We start from the raw sequence: 6,579 nt of genomic DNA on the forward strand, positions 1-6,579 counted from the left end.
ACCAAACACCTGCTTTCTTAACGCTTTTCCTTTTGTTACCAAGAAGCTAGAAAGTAAAGTAGAAAGTCTTGCCCACAGTCACATCCTTGAGGACAAATTTACTTCTGGTTTTTCTTGACTTTCAAATATAAACTTTATTAATTTTACCTCTTTATTTCATTGATTTTACCCTTTTATATTTTCATCAAGTTTCAAAATATTGTGTCACCTAACTAAATTAACTTGAATATAAGCATGATGTAGAAATAATATTTTAAATTATTTATAGCTGAAGAGGTACACCACTGAAAGGTTTCAGAAATACAAATGTCAGACTTTCAATTCAATATATATATATATATATATATATATATATATATATATATATATATATATTTTGGTTTTTCGAGACAGGGTTTCTCTGTGTAGCTTTGTGCCTTTCCTGGGACTCACTTGGTAGCCCAGGCTGGCCTCCAACTCATAGAGATCTGCCTGTCTCTGCCTCCCAAATGCTGGGATTAAAGGCGTGCGCCACCACCGCCCGGCTGACTTTCAATATTTCTAAGTTCATCATTTCTGACTTTTATTTCTCCCAAATAGGACTTGACTGAGTTATGCTTCTTTAAACCAACACTACGACACCTAGGGTTCATGTCGAGACTAGCCATTGAAAAGAGCCCAAAAGACCCAAATTCTCCTTAAGACAGTTTTTGTTGTCGCTTACAATAATGTTATGACTATCTTAAAAATCAAAATGTCTTATTCAAATTTTGTCTGTTGTAGAAAATATAAATATGAGTATTAAAAATATCTGGAATGCATCTATGATTATAAACAAATGATATCTAAAAATGAAATATATAGAGCATTGTCAAAAATGTTGACAAAGGAGAAAAAATGGGAGAAAGGGAAAGAAAGACGTGAGAGAGAGATAGAGAGAGAGAGAGAGAGAGAGAGAGAGAGAGAGAGAGAGAGAGAGAGAATTAAGCTACTTTGATTCCTGAGCAAAAGTGACATGATTATAATTTGTCAGGAACATGTGATATGTGACACATGACATTTTATATAAGTGGAAAATTCCATGAGTTGTACAGAAATTGTCAAACCTTTACTACCTTGAGGATCAACATTATCATACTAATATAAAAATCAACAAATAAATGTAACTTAAATAGATTTAGTAGATTAAGTTGAAAACCCAGTTTCATTACAGAACTCAAGAATCTGTAGACACTCACACAAGGAGTACACCAACATAAAACAAAGGCCTTCTTTTGGAGAAAAAAAAAAGGTTTCTTTGAACAATGATTCATGAGACTAAGAAGGACTAAAATTATAGACAAGTGAGCAGGAAGGGTTTCCGAAGAAGACAGGAGAAACCCGTGAAATAGCTTCTTAGATTTAGTAACCTTGAGGGTGATATTTCTCTGATATTTAAAATGCAAAACAGGCACTGTATTTTGTTTTGTTTTCAGCTTGACAAACTGAACAGGCTGACTCAAGACACCTGTCTCACTGCTGTTTACCATAGAACATCCACTGCAGTGCATGTGCATAAGCCTGAAGAGCTTAGATATATTTAGCATAACAAAATCATGTAAGATTCTGAGTGCAGGTGTTCTGATTAAAACAAAGCAAAACAAAACCAAACCAAAATAACCCACTAAGCCTACTTAGGAAACCCTGAAAGCAAGCAAATAGAAACTAAAGTAATTCTCTGCAGTCAAAAAATCAAAATATAAGTCAATGCTTTGAGTTACAGTACTAGAATTTTCTCTCATGTATAGATTGCCATTAATGTTTCATTAATTTTATTAATTAATCAATGCTTCCAAATATCTGTTGGATGTCATTTGTTATGATTACATTTCTGTAATAATCCTGTAGTATCTAAAACTTCATTTCCTTTTCTAAGCACACCTTCTAGCCTAATTATTCGACCAGTGTCAAATCACTATATTTAGCTGAACACAAAATTATTGGGAACTTGACTGGATTCTTCTAGGCATTTCTCAATTGTTTATTAAAAACTACTCGGGGAATTTTATTTTCATTTATTCCCAGTGTGTAAAACCTATAATAATTTTTAATGAATGTGAGTATCCATGCACAAACATGCATCTATTTCTATTCAACATCAAGTTGTCCTAGACTCTGAGGTTTGCTGTTACCCAGAGATATTTCACTGTAACCTGGTTTTTAAAACACACACTAAATTGTGCAAGAAATAAACCCTTCCACCAAAAAATGACTTTTGTATGTCTCAGCTTTTGAAATATGAACACCACACAAATGCATGCACATACATGCATTTGAACAAACATAAGTGCTTTAGAGAATTATCATATATCAAACAGGTTATTTCAGGTATTTTTAAGTATTTTATGCTGAATGTGCTTTCTAGGCCAGAGAGAAATTTATATATTCCCCAAGTGGTACCTTACAACTATTAACATGTTTTCTCAACAGAGACAGTAAGAGTTAGCATTTTAGATTCCACACTGCTTTTTAGGCTATTTTTCTTTCAATTTAAGGAGTATCTTCCTTCCCTCCTTCCCCACCAAAAAAATTAAACTTGAAAGAGTTGATGACAATTATTTAAGTATCAGTAATCCTATGTCATGTAGAAGTTGCTAAAAATATTTGAAATGAGTCTACCTGAAGTGAAGAACTGCATGGTGGAAGGTGATAGAATTTGATGGGTGATGAATAGAGTAATAATGTATGATATACTTTATTGAAAATGACTCTACACTTCACATACCTATTTCCTCACTTCACAATACCACAAAATCTAGGACAATTTGCTGTTCCATCTCAGGCTTTGAATATTAAATTTTTATTTGCTTGATTTAATTCATCATCACTTATATGGTAACATAAAACTATGCCTTGACAAAATTTGATTATAACACCTATGTAGCAGGCTTTCTCTGGGCCCCCAACAAGCTCCCAATCATATAATAGAAAACTTAATATTAGTTATGAATGCTCAGATGTAGTCGGAGTTTTTATTGGGGCTGCTGGCTCCAGAATAAATGCATAGAAACAACATTAATTATAAATGCTTGGCCAATAGCTCAGGTCTGTTGCTAGCTAACACTCACATTTTAAATTAACACACTTCTATTAATCTATGTACTGCCCCAGGGCTTGTGGCTTTTACCTCTATCCCATTTTTGTGAGTCTGACTCATTCTTTGTCTGGCTGGTGACTCCTCTGACTCCATCCTTTTTCTTCCCATCATTCTCAGCTTGACTTTTTCACCTAACTTTACCACATTCAGTTATTGGCCAGTCAGTTTGTTTAGTAAACCAAGCCTAGCAACATATATTCACACAGTATAAAGGAATATTCCACACTAGGCCTTACCTTATGCTTGTCCCACTAGCTCTTACAATTTAATTTAACCCATTTCTCTTCATCTACATATTGCCTCAGGCCTTTTTACCTTTCTTTCATTCTGTATGTACTACACTGTGGCTGGCTGGCTGGCAATTTTTCTCCCTTGTTTTCCTCTCTTTGTCCTTTCTCCCAAGCCTAGATTCGTCCTCCTACTTACTCTCTTGTGGTGGTATTGTGTTCCCCAAAATATTGTGTACCTTAATAAACTTATCTGGGGTCAGAGAACAGAAAAGCCACAAGATACTTAGGCTAGAAAATGTTAGCACATGCCTTTAATCCTAGCATTCCAGAGACAGAAATCTCTCTGGATCTCTGTGAGTTCAAGTCCACATTGGAAATAGCCAGGCATGGTGACTCATGTCTTTAATCCCAGAAAGCGAACCTTTAATCCCAGGGAGTGGTGGTAGAAGGCAGAAAGGTATATAAGGCATGAGGACCAGATACTAGAAGCATTTGGCTGGTTAAGCATTTGGCTGGTTAAGCATTTGGCTGGTTAAGCGTTTGGCTGGTTAAGCATTCAGGCTTTCGAGTAGCAGTTTAGTTAGCTAAGAGCCATTGGGATGAGGACACAGAAGCTTCCAGTCTGAGGAAACAAGACCAGCTGAGAAGTTGGCCAGGTGAGGTTAGCTGTGGCCTGTTTTGTCTCTCTGATCTTCCAGTGTTCAACCCAATACCTGGCTCAGGTTTGATTTTATTAATAAGAACTATTAAGATTCCTGCTACAGTCTCTCTGCCTGCCAACCACACCCATCCCTCTACTGCCTAGGTATTAGATGTTTAACCTTTTATCATACCAATCAGGTACTTTAGACAGGCAAGGTAAAACAAATGCAACATGTCTTTACAGCATTAAACTCATGTAGCATAAACAAATGAAATACAGCATTAAATAAAGTATTTTTTTTAATTCCAAAACATACCTATTTGCCATTTGTTAAATATTTACCATTTCAGCATCCTTTCAGTTATCCTGTATTCAGTATCCTGTATCAGTTACTTTTCCTTTCTATGTAATGAGTACCAGGTGGAAGACTCTTTAAGAGAAGGGTTTACTTTGGCTTGCTGTTTGAAGGGATACAATCCATCATGATGGAAAAAATCATCATGCAAAAAGTGTTGGAAGGAAGATATAATTGCTTAGTCACATCTCAGTGTACCATGAAATAGAGAGATATCAGAGGTGGGACCAGGCTGGAGACATCGAGGTCAGTTCCTTGGTGACCTATTTCGTTAAGCTAGGCCTCATGTCCCAAAGGCTCCACAACACATGTAACAGTCTCTACCAAATGAGGACCAAACTCTCAAACACATGACATTTCACAATCACACTTTGCAAAATGTACTGAGTTGCCAGATCTAGAGGGAAAACAGGCCCATCCTATGAACATAGACATGTGAGCTTGAGATAGTGGATCATATTTTCTTTCAGAAGAGAATGAATATTAACAGAGACTCATAGAAATCTAAGGAGAGATAGAGAGCATTTGAAACTATAGTTAAGTTCCCTGTTATGGTATATAGAAATGGTGCTAGGAACGGCTTCTACACAGTCTGCTTAAATAGTCTCTTGGCAGCTGGCTAGAAATTTTATTCCCAATATTAATTTAGATTAAAAAATATGTCCATCCAGGTTCATTCTTGTTATCCAGGTTCTCCAGAGGAAAAATTTCTATTGTCCCAATAAAGTATTTTCATTCTTATGTTACATTTCTGTGTTTGCACCTAGTGCAAGAAGTATAAAAATGGTGCATAAATATAAATAAAATATATTTCCTAGGTTATGAATTATGAAGACAGAAACTCAAAAATGTGTTCAAGGCTAAGAGAAAATTGAAATGTTCAAATTATTTTACACTATCAAGCAAATATAAAAATATAGCCTCAATATCATATTTACTGTGTAATATAACATATGAAAGTATTATGGCTGAATATTTCTTCTTTAGTAATCTTAAGTTGTTAATGTTTTATGGAATAATTCTTATAAGTTTTTAGGCAAATAATATTGAATTATTACACCCATATAAATCCTAGTATTGATACATTTTGAAAATACTAATTTTTAAAAATTAAATTATAGTCCAAATTTTAATACTAGTATCTATCTTATAAAATTGTACTCATCTTCTTAGTTTTATAATGACTACAGGACATTGTTATTAAAAATCAAGAACAAGGCCGGGCAGTGGTGGCACACGCCTTTAATCCCAGCACTCGGGAGGCAGAGGCAGGCAGATCTCTGTGAGTTCGAGGCCAGCCTGGGCTACCAAGTGAGTCCCAGGAAAGGCGTAAAGCTACACAGAGAAACCCTGTCTCGAAAAAAAAAAAAATCAAGAACGAATAAAATATTTTATTCGAGAAAACACATGAAATTCGACTAACTTGTGCTGCTTTTTGTAATGTTTCTTATTATATTTTGAATCTGTTCTCAATTTATAAATATTACTTTATATTCCAAGTGCATCTATGAGCTCATTTTTAAAGTACATTACTGCCTCTTGATCTTATCTACCTTAATGACTTCATATAACATTAATATCTCATGACATTTCAAATTTTTTTTTGTAAATATGAACTTTTGTTTGAACTCCTGAGTCATTATTGTATGTATATAATATTAGATGATAAAACCATTTGAAATTGATGGCATTTGTTTTATATAGAAAGCATACTTCCTATGTTTCAGGGAAATCAATATTTTTACCCTGATAGTATAGGGTAATCACATACTCTACATTTTCAAATTCATGATTTCCTCTTGCTGTTGCTTAAGGTACTAATCACCCAGACTTTCCTCTTACTAACCATTTCACATTGTTGTTAATACTTAAAACCAGGAAGAAACTCTTGATTTTTTCCCCCTTTATACATGACATTCGTTATATCAGTGAACTGTATTTTTCTAATTTCAGGATATCGTATTGCCATTTCTTCCCAGTATAAGAATAAAAACCAGTTTTATTTCACTACAATTAAAAAATGGATTCTGCAGTGTCTCCATTGGTATTTTTGAATTTACAATTCATTAATCAGTTCATTGTATTCACCAAAAAACAGGGTGACTTTCAAAAGGCTATTAAGGTTATGCTATACCGATGAATATTCTAAGTATAATTAATCTCTTTCTATCACATTTAAATGAATGGCCTATGAAAGAAACTTGACAACGTTCTGTGTCAAGCTTATTTTCTAATC

Source organism: Peromyscus eremicus, chromosome 20, assembly GCF_949786415.1.
Source record: "Peromyscus eremicus chromosome 20, PerEre_H2_v1, whole genome shotgun sequence".
Lineage (NCBI taxonomy): Eukaryota > Metazoa > Chordata > Mammalia > Rodentia > Cricetidae > Peromyscus > Peromyscus eremicus.